Genomic DNA, 17,699 nt, shown 5'->3' with positions numbered 1-17,699 from the left:
TTGCAAACAGCTGAAAATCTGTAAATTTTGATAATAAACTAAAATGTGTTTTCACTCGACCAGCAAGGCAGATGAAAAAGATTTAGAGAGGAGCTGCAGACCGGAGGCTTTCCCTGGGCAGACAGATGGAGGGGCCTGGTGGGCAAGTCGCTGGTCCCCCTCTTGGTGTCAGACTCTCGGTCAATGACCGAGGACTCGACGAATCAGTCTGCCTTAAGGTTTAGAGAGCTGCAAAATGCCACCCCTGTTAAAGTGCTACATGTCTGTTCGTCCACCCATTGTAAAGCGCTGCGGAATGTGATGTCGCTATATAAATATCATAATAATAATTGCCCCAGTCCGTCCTGTGGATGGGCCGGCCCTGCTTAGACTGCTTAGCTACGCCACCTGGTTGACACATTGTAGAAGATATCCATTACAAAGATCATTAGTATTCCATGGTAATTATAAAATGATAGGTCATTAATATTTTGAGCCCCAGATATGTTATGGGTAGCTTAAAATGCCTTTTGATTAAAATACTTTAAAAAGAAATCTTTATAAGTATATGTGTATATCTTCTATAATTAAGTGTTCTTGCAAAGCAAGACCACTTAATGTTATCTCACATATATATTATTAAGTGTTCTTGCATAGCAAGACCACTTAATGTTATCTCACATATATATTATTATTATTAAGTGTTCTTGCATAGCAAGACCACTTAATGTTATCTCACATATATATTATTAAGTGTTCTTGCATAGCAAGACCACTTAATGTTATCTCACATATATATTATTATTATTAAGTGTTCTTGCATAGCAAGACCACTTAATGTTATCTCACATATATATTATTATTAAGTGTTCTTGCAAAGCAAGACCACTTAATGTTATCTCACATATATATTATTATTATTAAGTGTTCTTGCATAGCAAGACCACTTACTGTTATCTCACATATATATTATTAAGTGTTCTTGCATAGCAAGACCACTTACTGTTATCTCACATATATATTATTATTATAGCCAAATTTGCCACCCTAACTCCTCCCACAGCTTTTACACTACATAGACCATAATATACCGAAACGTGCGGATTGTTCCCGATCGGATTGCTATTACTTTGTGGAACGTTTCGCCGAATGGTTCACGGAATATCGTCGTTCTTGTGGCGAAATTTGTCCCATAGGAATGAATGGCAAAATTTTCAAAACTAGAGTGGGAGCTGGCAAAAGCTGAAAAATCAGGACATGATTTCTAAACTGCCACCACTCCCTCATTTTCAGGCCCACCTACACAAATCTTATATCAAAACGTTCAGCTATCCCTGCTGTCACTAAAAATGTCCACGGCTAAGCCATAGTCCGAATAGTTTTCACAATATGAGCATTTGTTTGCTACTCACGCCGTCCATTGACATTCATTGAAACTCCACTCTGCAAAGCTCACATTTGAAGGGCAATTTCTAAACTGCGACTGTGCCTTCCTTGTTAATATCTCAGAGACATACTATACATCAAAATGTAGGTCTGGGTCTTGTGATTCTCACAATATAAAGCTCTTCGCTGTAGGATTTATAGTTTTTAAAATACGACCGTTTGAAGATGGCAACCGCAAAAATACTCTGACCTGTGCAAGGCTGCTGCAGCAAGTGATGTCATAGACAGGCCCTTTTGCACCTGCTAATGGTTTGTATAACTGTATGTTTTAATGTAACTGTTAAGCACTTTGGGCAACAACGTTGCAATTAAATGTGCTATATAGCCCACTCCAGTTGTAGACTACTGGTGGAGGCAAGAACACTTCACACAATTTCCCCAGAAATTGTAGCTTTTCTAGTTATTAAGTGTTCTTGCATAGCAAGACCACTTACTGTTATCTCACATATATATTATTATTATTATTATAGCCAAATTTGCCACCCTAACTCCTCCCACAGTTTTTACACTACATAGACAAAAATATACCAAAACGTGCAGATTGTTCCCGATCGGATTGCTATTACTTTGTGGAACGTTTCGCCGTATGGTTCTCGGAATATCGTCGTTCTTGTGGCGAAATTTGTCCCATAGGAATGAATGGCAAAGCTAGAGTGGGAGCTGGCAAAAGCTGAAAAATCAGGACATGATTTCTAAACTGCCACCACTCCCTCATTTTCAGGCCCACCTACACAAATCTTATATCAAAACGTTCAGCTATCCCTGCTGTCACTAAAAATGTCCACGGCTAAGCCATAGTCCGAATAGTTTTCACAATATGAGCATTTGTTTGCTACTCACGCCGTCCATTGACATTCATTGAAACTCCACTCTGCAAAGCTCACATTTGAAGGGCAATTTCTAAACTGCGACTGTGCCTTCCTTGTTAATATCTCAGAGACATACTATACATCAAAATGTAGGTCTGGGTCTTGTGATTCTCACAATATAAAGCTCTTCGCTGTAGGATTTATAGTTTTTAAAATACGACCGTTTGAAGATGGCAACCGCAAAAATACTCTGACCTGTGCAAGGCTGCTGCAGCAAGTGATGTCATAGACAGGCCCTTTTGCACCTGCTAATGGTTTGTATAACTGTATGTTTTAATGTAACTGTTAAGCACTTTGGGCAACAACGTTGCAATTAAATGTGCTATATAGCCCACTCCAGTTGTAGACTACTGGTGGAGGCAAGAACACTTCACACAATTTCCCCAGAAATTGTAGCTTTTCTAGTTATTAAGTGTTCTTGCATAGCAAGACCACTTACTGTTATCTCACATATATATTATTATTATTATTATAGCCAAATTTGCCACCCTAACTCCTCCCACAGTTTTTACACTACATAGACAAAAATATACCAAAACGTGCAGATTGTTCCCGATCGGATTGCTATTACTTTGTGGAACGTTTCGCCGTATGGTTCTCGGAATATCGTCGTTCTTGTGGCGAAATTTGTCCCATAGGAATGAATGGCAAAGCTAGAGTGGGAGCTGGCAAAAGCTGAAAAATCAGGACATGATTTCTAAACTGCCACCACTCCCTCATTTTCAGGCCCACCTACACAAATCTTATATCAAAACGTTCAGCTATCCCTGCTGCCACTAAAAATATCCACGGCTAAGCCATAGTCCTGATTGTTTTCGCAATATGACCATTTGTTTGCAACTCACGCCTTCCATTGACATTCATTGAAACTTCACTCAAGCCAGCTCAAACTTGAAGGGCAATTTCTAAACTGCGACTGTGCCTTCATTTTTAATACTTCAGAGACATACTATACATCTTGTGATTCTTGTGATTCTCACAATATAAAGCTCTTCGCTGTAGGGTTTATAGTTTTTTAAATACGACAGCTTAAAGATGGCAACCGCCAAAATACTCTGACCTGTGCCCAGGCTGCAGCAGCAAGTGATGTCATAGACAGGGCCTGCTAATGTTTTTATAAATGTATGTTTTAACCCCTTAAAGACTGAGCCAAAACAAAATGTAAACAAAACCTGGCATTTGCGCTATATGTCTGTCCAACCGTAATTCACCACTTTCATATTAAATGCACCCCCCCTTATTATATATAATTTTATTCAAGGGAAACAGGGCTTTCATTTAATATCAAATACGTAGCTATGAAACAATTTAATATGAGAAAAATGAGAGAAAATAAGAAATGTTATTGTTTTAGTTCTACATGACATTTTAACGGTCAATGTCATAATACTGTTTGCTTTCACTGTAATAAAATACACATATTTGTATTCAGCAAATTCTCACGTGTAAAACAGTACCCCCTATGTACAGGTTTTATGGTGTTTTGGGAAGTTACAGGGTCAAATATAGCGTGTTACATTTGAAATTGAAATTCACCAGATTGGTTACGTTGCCTTTGAGACTGTATGGTAGCCCAGGAATTAAATTTACACCCATAATGGCATACCATTTGCAATAGTAGACAACCCAAGGTATTGCAAATGGGGTATGTCCAGTCTTTTTTAGTAGCCATTTGGTCACAAAAAACCCCGGCATTTAGAGCCGCTTAGAATAGGGCATAATAGTACGCCCTCCGGTTTTAAGGGGTTAATGTAACTGTGAAGCACTTTGGGAAACAACGTTGCAATTAAATGTGCTATATAAATAAATAAAAGTTGAAATGCATTTTTCACTCTATCAAGCTTGTCATGTGCACTTTTTAAATTTGATCGATCAATTGGTTAGTGTAATGTTTACGATTTTTACTCACTCCAAGCACTCCACACAGTTACTCTGCCCACAGTTATTCAGCCCACCTACACAAATCTTATATCCCTGCTGCCACTAAACATGTCCACTGCTAAGCCATAGTGCTTATAGTTTTCACAATATGACCATTTGTTTGCAACTCACTCCGTCTATTGACATTCATTGAATATAAACTGCGACTCTGCCTTCATTTTTAATATTTCAGAGACATACTATACATAACAATGTAGGTCTGGGTCTTGTGATTCTCACAATATACAGCTCTTTGCTGTAGGATTTATAGTTATTAAAATATGACCATTTGAAGAATGAAAAGTAATCAGGAGAGGCAAAATACTCTGACCTGTGCCAGGCTGGAGCAGCAAAGAAAGAGGGAGTGATGTCATAGACAGGGCCTTTTGTACACCTACTAACTTTTGCTGGAGATTTTCAGTAAAGAGAGTAATGCAAATATGAAGCCTCCTGTCATGTGGTAAAATTAGAGCTGTGTGAATATCATCATGCCATCTAAAGGAAAGAGATCTAAAGCTGCAAAGATACGCTGGACTAAACTGGACCTTTCAGATCCACGTTTTCGGGATCCGGAGCCCCACAGCAGCATAGTGGAAATGGAGGTTTGTGAAAGTGAATGTGCCCAGGAGGTACATAGTGATTCTGTGGTGCCATTCCCATGTTCAACTAAGTGTCAAGTTCAAGAGCACAGTGACAGTGTGATGGGCACTTCTGAAAACCATGGCATGCAAGAACCATGTGTACCAAGTGAGATATCTGTGCAGGCATCATTTCATCAGGGTCATCATGGCTATGGAAGTTTAAGGAACAAACAATGTACATGCATGGCTCTGACATTTTTGGCATTCCACAGTGAGCTTGATGATGTGAGGAAGGATGATCTTGATCAAATACTGAAGAAGGGCAACAGCTTGTATGGCACAACAATACAACAGCCAAAACAAAGAAATGTCTATCAGCACCAACACTTGACAATGGAAGAAGTGCCCCTCAGAGTCAACACTGAAAAATATGAGTATAACGTTGTTAAATCTCCAGTGTTATCGGGATGTGTGAGAGCCACGGTAGACGGTGACAACCAAGGTTGGTTTGTTGACCTCTCCACAAGACTTCAGTGCCTCAATGCAGATGTTACACATGCACTTTTTATAGTAGTGCCATATTGCATTGCATTGTTCAGAGACAAGTCTGGGAGATATGGACTGTTTGATTCTCATAGTCGAAATAATGATGGACTTCCAGCCACTGGAAAAGGAAAAGCTGTTATGATCACTTTTACACATTTGAGTGATATGTGGGCAAGGATTTATAATTTGTATGAATTGCTCCTTACAGACACCAGAGGCCCTATTGATGGACTGCAGTATGACTTCATGCCAGTCTCATTTCATCGTGCAAGACGTCTGTCAGATGGTTTGCTGTCCCCACCGGTGCAATCTGACAAACCACATAATGGGAAGCATGTGGAGAACAAATTGACACAGATGACCAGATATGCAACACACACTGGATTCCCAGCCAGTAAGCATTCTCCACGATCACTTGATGCACAATCCTCACAGGGCATATGGAAAGACAGTAAGGCATTTTCCAAATTAAATGCACAGCAACAACAAAAACTGAAGACAAGACACAGAAATGAAAGAAGGCGTGGTTTCAAGGCTACAAAGATGTCTGTCACCAATAAGAAGAGGACATACATCACCAGCCGATACAGAGCAGATGCTGATTTTAAGTTGAAGCAGAAGCAATATATCATTCGCAAATATGCGACAAATGCCGATTTCAACTTGAAGCAGAAGCAATACATCACCAGAAAATATGCAACAAATGCCGATTTCAACTTGAAGCAGAAGCAATACATCACCAGAAAATATGCGACAAATGACGATTTCAACTTGAAGCAAAAGCAATACATCACCAGAAAATATGCGACAAATGACGATTTTAACTTGAAGCAGAAGCAATACATCACCAGAAAGTATCATAATGATCCTGCTTTCAGAAAACGTCACTTGCAACATTGCATGAGTTACATGAAAATGAAACGTCACACTCAAGCAGATTTTCGCATAACCCATAAGATGCAATGTGCCTTCAAAATAAGAATGAAATATAGACGATGGACATGTGTCATGCGGGAATGCAGTCAACCAGTGGACAACAGCCTAATGCAGACAGCCATATCCACTTTCCATGAATGCATTAAAGCTGGGCCAACGTTTGTGTGCACGATGTGTCATCGCACCCTTTTCCCTAACCAAGTGAAACATTGCATTCACAGTAATTACAAGAAGAATCTACACATTGTTGCTGCCTGTTTGACAGGGAAATATGTCCATGTGTGCAACAATCACTGTCAAGGCCCTGAACAATGCACCGTACCAGATGAAAGGACCAAAGAATGGATTTGTCACAACTGTGATTCACATTTAAAAGCAGGACACAAATCATCCATCGCTGTGGCTAACAACATGGAGCTGGCGCCCATTCCCCCCGAGCTTTGCATTTTGAATGTGCTGGAAAGACAACTTTTGGCCAAAATACTGCCATTTGCCAAGATCATCACACTTCCCAAAGGTCGACAGGCAGCTATACAAGGCGCTGTAGTGTGTGCCCCATCCGAGGTGGAAACCACGGTCAATACTCTACCAAGATCGCACAGCACATCCCAGTTACACAGAGTGAAGCTGAAAAGACGTCTGACTTACAAAGGCCACCAGCTGTTTCACAATGTCAACATGAGAAATGTAGTAGCAGGTCTGTCAAAACTCATTGACACACACCCCGACTACAGTGACATTTCAATCAGAGTGGATGAGACAATCGCTGATGATGATAATGATGATGATGGGATGGAACTCGACAGTTGTGATGAAACTGAAATGATGGAGATACTTGAACGCATCGAAAATTGTGATCCATCAGAGGTAGAGTCTGCATGTTTACTGTCTGCTTCTGAGCAACAGGAAGGCCATGACCAACAACCTCCCAATGCAGAGGATGAAAAGGATTCACTAAGACCTGGAATTGGCCTAGACAGTTGTTTGCAGCCATCTGACCTTGGAGAGGAAGCACTGACACACGGTGATGGGATATTCAGCATTGCACCTGCACAAGGAAACACACCTGTCAGCTTCTTTAAAGTTCCTAGGCTTGAGGCAATGGCTTTCCCTGTTCAGTTTCCTACTGGACAGAATACATTGGACCAGGCAAGTCAAACTGTCCCCGAGCATGTATTTCAATGCAAGGCTTTTTTGTGTTGATACTCGTTTTGCAAGAGACACAAGCTACCTCTTCTTTGCACAGTTTGTCACAGAAACACACATGGCCAAAAGCAGCATGTCCATCCAGTTAAGGAAAGGAAAACCCAATACCAGGGATGGACAGAAAATATCCAACAAGCTGCTACAGGACAAGCGTGAGGTTGAGAGGTTGGTGCGAAACCGAGATGCCACAATGTTCATGCAACCACTGAGAGGGAGTCCAGCTTATTGGGATAAAAATCTGAAGAATTTGTTAGCCATGGTCAGACAATTGGGTAAGCCAACATTTTTTCTTACCTTCTCTGCTGCAGAATTCAGATGGCCAGAGGTAATAACGGCAATAAAGGCGCAACAAGGTCAAAAGGTGGATTTTGCAGAGCTAGACTGGGCTGAAAAGTGTGACATTCTTCGAGGCAACCCAGTGACCACCATGCGCATGTTTGACAAACGAGTTGATGCTCTGATGCGAGAGCTGCTGTTGGGTCCTGCACAGCCAATCGGTGAAGTTATCGATTACTTTTACCGGGTTGAATTTCAGGCGAGAGGGAGCCCTCATATACATTGTCTCTGTTGGGTAGCAGGAGCTCCTATATTTACACAAGATAGTGATGACCAGGTGTGTGCCTTTATAGATCATAACATCTCATGCCAGCTGCCTGATGAAGCCAAACATGCCTTACTTCACAGATTTGTAACAGAACTTCAAATGCACAGCAGATCTCATTCAAAATCGTGCAAGAAAGGTAACAGTATGCAGATTTGGATTTCCAAAGCCACCTATTAGAAAAACGAGGATAACTTACCCGTTGCCAGAAGAACAAGGAGATTGTGCAATGAAATCACAAGCAGCCAAAAACAAACTGAAACCAGTCTGGGATTTGCTTAATAACCCGAATGTGCAGCTTGAAGACATGTCACAGCTACTGGCGCAGTGTGATATGACTTTGAATCAGTACAACTCGTACATTGAGGCATTGACCTCCTCAAGCGTGATTGTAATGAAACGTGATGTCAAGGACTGCTGGGTGAACAACTACAATCCACATTTGCTGACGGCCTGGAACGCCAACATGGACATCCAGTACATTCTTGATGAGTATGGTTGCATCATGTACATGTTGTCCTACATATCTAAACCAGAACGTGAGCTGAGTGACCATCTCAAAACAATAGTCAAAGAAATGAGCGCAGAAACAGAGACAGAACGGGAAGAAATGAAAGAAATTCTTCAGGCTTATTCAAAACACAGAGAGATCAGTGCCCAGGAGTCTGTGGCCCGTACGTGCAGCCTGAAAATGAAGTCTTGCTCACGTGAGGTTGTTTTTCTGCCAACTGGTGACAACGCACTGAAAATGAGTCTCCCGCTCAGTGCGTTGCAGAACAAACCAGCCGATTCTCTTAATGTGTGGATGACTAGTTTTGTTGACAAATATAGAGCCAGACCCGTAACACCAGAGTTTGAGTCCATGTGTCTTGCAGACTTTGCATCCCATTGCAGGGTTGTCTATGGCAAGCAGAAGGAAGATGGCAAGCAAAAGGAAGACGGCAAGCATGTCAGCCTTTTGAATGAAATGGGAATGATTCAAAAACGCACAAGAGGGAAGCCTGCAATCATCAGGTACGCACGCTACTCAGAGAAGAAGGACCCAGAGAACTACTACGGCCAGTGGTGTATCCTGGTTTTGTGCTGCCCTAGGCAGGACAAAACTCAGGCGCCCCCTCCCCCACAACACCCCCACCCAACACTTCCCCTCCCCCCCCGTCTTCTAAATACACACACACACAAATTCACTGACAGATACGCATACACTAGCTAACAGACACACACACACACAGTCAGACACACACACTCACTAGCAGACACATACACACTCACTGTCAGACACACACACTCTCTGATATATAATATAATATATAATAAAATATAATATATAATATAATGTAATGTATAATGTAATATATAAATATATAATAATAATATTATCTAATATAATAATATATAATATTATCTAATATAATAATATTATAATATAATAATATATAATATAATATAAAATATATAATATAATAATAAATAATATATAAATAATATAATATATATAATATATAATATATATATATAATAATAAATAATATAATATATATATAATATATAATATAATATATATAATATAATATAATATATATATATATAATATATAATAATAAATATATAATATAATATATATATATATATATATATATAATAATAAATATATAATAATATATATATATTATAATATAATATATATATATATATAATATATAATAATAATATATATATATTATAATATAATATATAATAATAATATATAATAATAATATATATATATATATATATATATATATATATATAATATATATATATATAATATAATTAATTTAATCTACCCCCCAGCCTCCTTACCTTTGGGAATGCTGGGGGGGGGGGTTTCTTTACCTCCCTGGGGTCTAGTGGGGCTGCCGGTCGGGCTGCCGGTCTGGTTGCTGGGCGGGCGGCTGGCGAGGGAGCTCTTCCTCTGAGCTGTCTGCTCAGCTCCCTCGCGCGCCGCAGAGTGAGGCTGGGAGCCGGAAGATGACGTCATATTCCGGCTCCGCCTCCCAGCCTCACTGTGCGGCGCGCGAGGGAGCTGAGCAGACAGCTCAGAGGAAGAGCTCCCTCGCCAGCCGCCCGCCCAGCAACCAGACCGGCAGTCCTTGTTAGCCGCAAGGCTAACAAGGCATTTGCCCTGAGCATTTGGGGGCGGCGTTTTTTGCCGCCCCCTGGAAAATGCCGCCCAAGGCAAATGCCTTGTTTGCCTCGCGGCTAATACGCCCCTGACTACGGCAGACTGCTTAAACTCTACCTCCCCCACCGTTCAGAGTCATCACTGAAAACTGTAAGATTCCCAACACACCAGGAATTTTACAAAGGTGCCTGTGTGAGCGTACCAGGAGAAGAAGCAATCCGAGCAGTGTCTGCAATTATTACCAGCAACCAAAAGAAGTTTGAACAACACAACAAAATTGTGGAACAAGTCTTGGATGACTTTGTAAAAAATGGCCCTGTTGAAGATGCTTGGAACACCTTTGCCCCAGAAGTTGAGTTAGATAGGTTGGAATGTATAGAGGAACACAAAGAAGCGGAGCCACTTCATGAGAATGAACAAGATGATGTTCCGGAGTATACACGTCACAAACAAACAGGTGGAATTGCGCTTACTGTGAAGGCCCCACAAATGTGCCCTGATTTCCTTCGGAAAATGTACAGAAACCTTAACCGGACACAAGCTCAGATATTCTGCTCAGTTTGTGACTGGTGCACTAACTGTGTGCGTGGCCTAAATCCTGACCCATTCTATTACTTTGTCACTGGTGGTGCAGGAACAGGCAAATCACACCTGATAAAATGCATCTATGCTGAGGCGACAAAGATACTTTGTAAACTTACCAGACTACGTGAGGAAGCAGACATATCCATGCCCAGCGTTTTACTAACTGCATTTACAGGAACAGCAGCTTTCAACATTTCAGGCAACACTTTGCATTCTCTGCTGAAGTTGCCAAGAAGCTTAAAGCCACCCTACCAAGGACTTGGAAATCTCATAGATGAAGTGAGGGCACAGCTGTCAAACGCGGAGATCATTGTTATTGACGAGGTGTCAATGATTTCAAAGCCCCTGTTTGCCTACATCAACTGGAGATTACAGCAAATCAAAGGCAGTAAGAAACATTTTGGTGGTATGTCAGTACTAGCAGTAGGAGACTTTTACCAAGTCCCCCCGCTGGGAAAAAGTAAGCCACTCTGCGTGTTTGAGGAAAATACCAATGACGTCTGGAAAGACTACTTTCAGATGATCACGCTGACAGAGATCATGCGACAGAAGGATGACATTTCATTTGCAGAGCTTTTGAATAGAATCAGAGTTAAGCAGAAGACTGGCACCTTAAGCAATGATGACAAAGGTCTGCTTGCTCAGGCTTTGACAGATCCCACCCACTGCCCTAATGACGTGCTGCACATCTTTGCCACCAACAAAGAGGTTCACAAATATAATGCCGCAACTGTGTCTGTTCTCCATTCAAATGTCACCAACATAGATGCCGACGATTACAGAAAAGACCCTAAAACAGGAGTGATGCAGAGGCAACACCAACCTTTCAAAGGTCACAAAGACAATCTGATTGACACACTGCAAGCAGCTGAAGGTGCCCGTATCATGATCACAAGAAACATTGATGTTGAAGACGGGCTTGTTAACGGGACATTTGGCAGGATTGCAAGAATAATCATCCAGACTGAGAATGGTGCTACTACGGTAAACAAGCTTGGGCTTGTACTGGACAATCCAAATGCAGGACAGAGATACCGTAACAAGTCATCTTGTGATGATGACAACTTGGTGTACATTGAAAGGGTAGAGGAAAACCTGAGACAGAAAGGAGTTGTTCGCAGGCAGTTCCCCCTGAAGTTGGCTTTTGCATGTACAATTCATAAGTGTCAGGGTATGTCGATACAGTCGGCAGTGGTCTCATTGAAACGGGTCTTCCAACCGGGAATGGCCTATGTTGCTCTGAGTAGAACGACTACACTGCAAGGACTGCACATAACAGACTTTGATGAGAAGAAGATCTTTGCTGATCCTGAAATCACAGCCTCCCTGGACTCAATGAAGAATGCATCACTGGAAAGTGTTATGCCCCTCTTAAAGTTTCTACAGATAACAGACAAACAGAAAACATTAACAATTATCCATCACAACACGGAAGGATTACCAGCTCACATTGAGGATATCAAATCTCACCACGAGTTGACACTTGGAGATGTTTTATGTTTCACTGAAACTCAACTCTCAGGCTCTTCTGTTGCTGAAAGTCTCCAGCTGGAGGGCTACAACCTGTTCAAACGCAACAGACATCTCTCGTACACGAACCGTCCTGACATTGCAAGTAAAGGTGGCGAAGGTGGCGCCTTGTATGTCAGAAACCATTTCAAGGCCTTTGAAAAGCAGTACCATCACAATGTGAATGACTTGGAGTTCTTGGTTGTCAAACTGGAGTCCCCTGTACAAGCTTTGATCGCCGTTGTTTACAGGCCACCTGATTACAGTATTGGCCAATTCCTTACTAACCTGCTGGGCCTCTTGGAATCTTTGGAAAGAATTGATTACCAACCTATAATACTCTGTGGAGATTTCAATGAAGATTTTCTGTGCAGAGCAAAGAAGCCAATATCTGACCTTCTTCACTCAAGAGGATATACCCAACTGGTCTGGGCAGCCACCACAGAAAAAAAAAACACACTGTTGGATCACATTTACATCTCCAGGGTGCAGCACTGTCTCCAGTCAGGAGTACTGCACAGTTATTACAGCTATCATGATCCCGTGTATTGTGTTTTGAGCAGTGGTTGTGAACACGCTTAGAGCCTGCATAAACAAGGCATGAGTGTTGCCAGGAAACAGTGGTTGTAAACACTGATTATCACCAAACAGATAGCACACCTTCACCTCCATTCTACGTCAAGATGCTGAGACCCCCCAAATGCATGTGGTCATACCTTCATCTGCTAGGCTTGATAATGCTGCTAATGTTTTAATAAATGTATGTTTTTTGTTTTTTTTTTAAATTCTTTATTTTTGTTGTGCATGTTATAACAAAAGAGCTTGCACAGCCACGACAGCATGGGCAAGTACAATAGTGACAGTAGAGAAAGACATCATCATGGCATATGTAAAACAGCACAAATTTTTTAGTTAATGAGATCTATATGTTAACAGTTTATGCTCTCATTTAGTTTAAGTGAGTTAATAAGTTACACATGTCTGGGAAGAGTTTTCAGAGGAGTGACAAAGAGGGAGACAGGTTAAGTAAAGAGGCAGACGGTGGATCTAGCACCTTTTTAGGTAAGGTTATACATAGGATTGATTAAAATCGCTTAGGTATATTCAATACATGACATGGCATAGAAGGGTTGTACATTTTTGAACTGAACTAGTTGTAGGTATAATCTGTGTGTAGCAGAATCAACATAGGTTTCAGGTTATACGTTTTTTGTACCCTTATGCGAAGTCTAAATATTATGTCATGCTCGCTGCTTTGGATGGGTGTCTGTGCCCTAGGGTTTGTTAGTGTAGCTTATTACATACGGACGTTCGTGTTTGAAAGATCTCTCGCTTAACCAAGAGTAATATGAAGGAAATAAAGGTATCGCCAGGCAGAACATCGCATACTGGGCTGTCTCCGTCAATAGGTAGGAAACGCAACCAAACATAACTGTAACGTAAATAGAGGACATGCATGCTTCAGGCTGACTAGATTGACAAGATGGTTACTAAGCGTAAAACATGTATAAACATGTAGAAATGCTAACACATATCTTGGGTCAGTATTGGTTACTTGTAACAACGATATTTACTGGTTTGTTCTGCGCTTTTTGGTGAGGGTTATGCCTGCTAATCCAGTGCCATGCTTGCAAGAGAATTATGTGTAGTGAGACGTGTGATCGCTGAACATTTGTACTGCACTAAATAGGTCAAACATAACATCCCTGCGCTTTGCAAGTATTAAGAATTGCTAGCAGGGGGGTAAACGTAAGGAGGGTAAGCCATGCTAAGGCATGAGAGATATCAAAGTACGGTATATGATAAATTAACTGCCTGTGCGATCTGAAAAAACAAAAACAAACATGCTGATAAAACTTGGTTGAACTCGGGGTCAGGGCAACCTGTAAGCTGTCAGACCTATAGGCTATTTGGCATGAAGTTGGACAGTAGCAGTCTATCTACAAACACACAGGACATTAATATTATCATGCAGGTATCAGTGATATATGCAGTGAGCATAAACGTTTGCACAGTTCCGAGAAGTAAAGTTCAGTGTTGAACAGCTAGCACGGTTTAAAGAGTTGCAGAATGGACTAGCCAGGGTTTATTACGGCAGAGGTACCAGACAGTGCCCCCCGTGCGTTCCTGCGATGTGAGTCCTTCTTTATCCAATTCCCAGCAGGGGAAATGATGTAGGAGATGCATGGGGGTCTCGCAGAGGTAGGGCAAAGTCCAGCTGGCACGGTTCCCGTGGTGGGCATGTTTGTTCATCGCCGTGGGTACTTGAGATCACGGTGCAGGTTTGTGGTGTGCTTGTCCGGGACTCTATGGTTCCCCAGGTCTTTGTTGTGCTCCGGCGCCACGGCGTGGGTCTGCCATTCAGCGGTCGCTGAGCAGTGCTTGATGTCGTGCGGAATCGACCTGTATCCTGTAGGTCTCCTCGGGGAGGTAGTGCCGCTCTGTATAAGCACCTACGGGCAGGCGGTAGATGTCTCCGTCTTCTGCGACATTTTTGTTTGTTGACTGTCGAGCAGGGTTTAGCACGGCTGGGGCGGATACCTGTGGGATTCTCTCTGGGTAGGTTTCTTTGTGCTTTAGCCTGCCGCTCTCTGGTTTCTAGTTTCGCCCAAAAGGCGTTGAAGATTGCGGTCAGCCTTGTCATCGTGGTAGTCTCCCCTCCGCAGCAGTCATGGTCGCACGTGGCGTCCGCCATTGTGGAGCTGGGGGTTGCTTGTGGGGCCCCGCCATCTTTGTCAGCCGTGTCTCTTGTGTCTGGCAGGGTTGGACCAGGATCACCCCCACCGGTCCTAAGGGGGGGGAGGAGCGGGCAATTAGTGGCTCAGCGCCCCCGGTGTAGAGGCGAGGAGAGCGGCCGTCTCCCCCCATCCCCATCCACCGTAGGCCGCAGCGGGCCACCTCCGTTACACGCTTGCGGGAAACACCGGTGTCCGGTATCAGACGATTTGCCAGAGTGCCCGTAGCCTGGGCAGCGTGTTCCGGCATCAATGTAAGCATTGGATCTGTGGTAATTTCCCTGGAATCAGCAATGGCTTCGGGAGCTCCTCTGCCATGCGACTACTCCGTTTGCAGGTCAGGCCCCGCCCCCTTAATAAATGTATGTTTTAATGTAACAGTGAAGCACTTTGGGCAACAACGTTGCAATTAAATGTACTATATAAATAAATAAAAGTTGAAATGCATTTCTCACACTATCAAGCTTGCCATGTGCACTTTTTAAATGTGATCAATCAATTGGTTAGTGTAATGTTTACTATCTTTACTCACTCCAAACACTCCACACAGTTACTCTGCCCACTCCATAAAGTAACTCTGTCCAGTCCAACCTTTCCACAGTTACTTCAGCCACTCCAACCACACAACAGTTACTCAAGCCACTCCACCCAGTTACTCCGCCCACTCCAGTTGTAGACTACTGGTGGAGGCAAGAACACTTCACACAATTTCCCCAGAAATTGTAGCTTTTCTAGTTAAGTGTTCTTGCATAGCAAGACCACTTACTGTTATCTCACATATATATTATTATTATAGCCAAATTTGCCACCCTAACTCCTCCCACAGTTTTTACACTACATAGACAAAAATATACCAAAACGTGCAGATTGTTCCCGATCGGATTGCTATTACTTTGTGGAACGTTTCGGCAAATGGTTCACGGAATATGGTTCTTGTGGCGAAATTTGTCCCATAGGAATGAATGGCAAAGCTAGAGTGGGAGCTGGCAAAAGCTGAAATATCAGAACATGATTTCTAAACTGCCACCACTCCCTCATTTTCAGGCCCACCTACACAAATCTTATATCAAAATGTTCAGCTATCCATGCTGCCACTAAAAATGTCCACAGCTAAGCCATAGTCTTGATAGTTTTCACAATATGACCATTTGTTTGCAACTCACACCGTCCATTGACATTCATTGAAACTCCACTCTGCAAAGCTCACATTTGAAGGGCAATTTCTAAACTGCGACTGTGCCTTCATTGTTAATATTGCAGAGACATACTATGCATCAAAATGTAGGTATGGGTCTTGTGATTCTCACAATATAAAGCTCTTCACTGTAGGATTTATAATTTTTTAAAATAAGACCGTTTGAAGATGGCAACTGCCAAAATACTCTGACCTGTGTCAGGCTGCAGCAGCAAGTGATGTCATAGACAAAGCCTTTTGTGCACCTGCTAATGTTTTTATAAATGTATGTTTTAATGTAACTATGCAACAACATTGCAATTAAATGTGCTATATAAATGATAACAGTTACTCCGCCCACTCCAGTTGTAGACTACTGGTGGAGGCAAGAACACTTCACACAATTTCCCCAGATAATGGTTAAATAAAATATAATGGTTAAATTAATTTTCTATCCTCTGACAAATTGAAGTGGATCTCTTAATTTTTGGGCTCTTTGCATATTTTTCAAAAACCCCTGAAAAGAGACAGCTGTGGTTTCCGTGGGGTCTAGGGGAAGGTAGTTACTGTACTTATCTGAAGCAGTCCCTCGTGTTCATCCTCGCTCTCCACATCCTCTTCAGCTCCTGAGTTAATCTGCCAGGAGTTGCGTCGGTATTGTACTCTTGTGCATACTAAGTTATATATAGAGGATACCATGAGACAACGGGAGCCTCCATAGATCGAAGTATGAATCCCCCTGCTGGGATTGGACAAACATTGACCACAGACCGCCAACTTTTGTTAGCAGCATTTCAGATAAATATTTAAGAAATACGGAAAAGTGACAAACATTTTTATGATGTGGCTCGTTGGTCTAGGGGTATGATTCTCGCTTTGGGTGCGAGAGGTCCCGGGTTCAAATCCCGGACGAGCCCTGTTTTTGTTTAGAAAAATGAAACTCTCCTGTTTGTTTGCTCTTATTAAAAAGTATTTAAAGCGGCACTGTCATGGCCGAATCACATTTTTGATTTTTTTTTTTAACCCCCCCTCCCGACTCCACTACATCTAACTGACCCCTTTGTCACCCCCAAATGCCCCTAAGCCCCCCATATTACCTATTTTTTTCATCTTTATTTTCTGCCCCGACCTATATTCAGGGCGCTACCATCTTTGTGTGGGTAGATGAAGTCCCTGTGGGACACGTCATCTGCCCACACTAGATAGCGCTGTGAGATTCCGCACATGCCCAGTGAAACACTTGGACATGCGAACGGGAATTTCATCTATTCATTCATTCAGAAAGCCAAATTAATTAATAGAAATGTCAGACGAACAAACACACCAAATATTAGTGTTCGTTTGTTCGATCAGTTTATTACAAGAAGGGAGCTACCGGCGCGCAGCTCCCTCCTTGTAATATGTAAAAATAGAAGTGGCAGGGAGCTGTGCTCTCTGACACTTCCTAA

Source organism: Pelobates fuscus, chromosome 3 (genome assembly GCF_036172605.1).
Source record: "Pelobates fuscus isolate aPelFus1 chromosome 3, aPelFus1.pri, whole genome shotgun sequence".
Taxonomy (NCBI): Eukaryota; Metazoa; Chordata; class Amphibia; order Anura; family Pelobatidae; genus Pelobates; species Pelobates fuscus.
Note: the sequence above shows the minus strand (reverse complement) of the source record.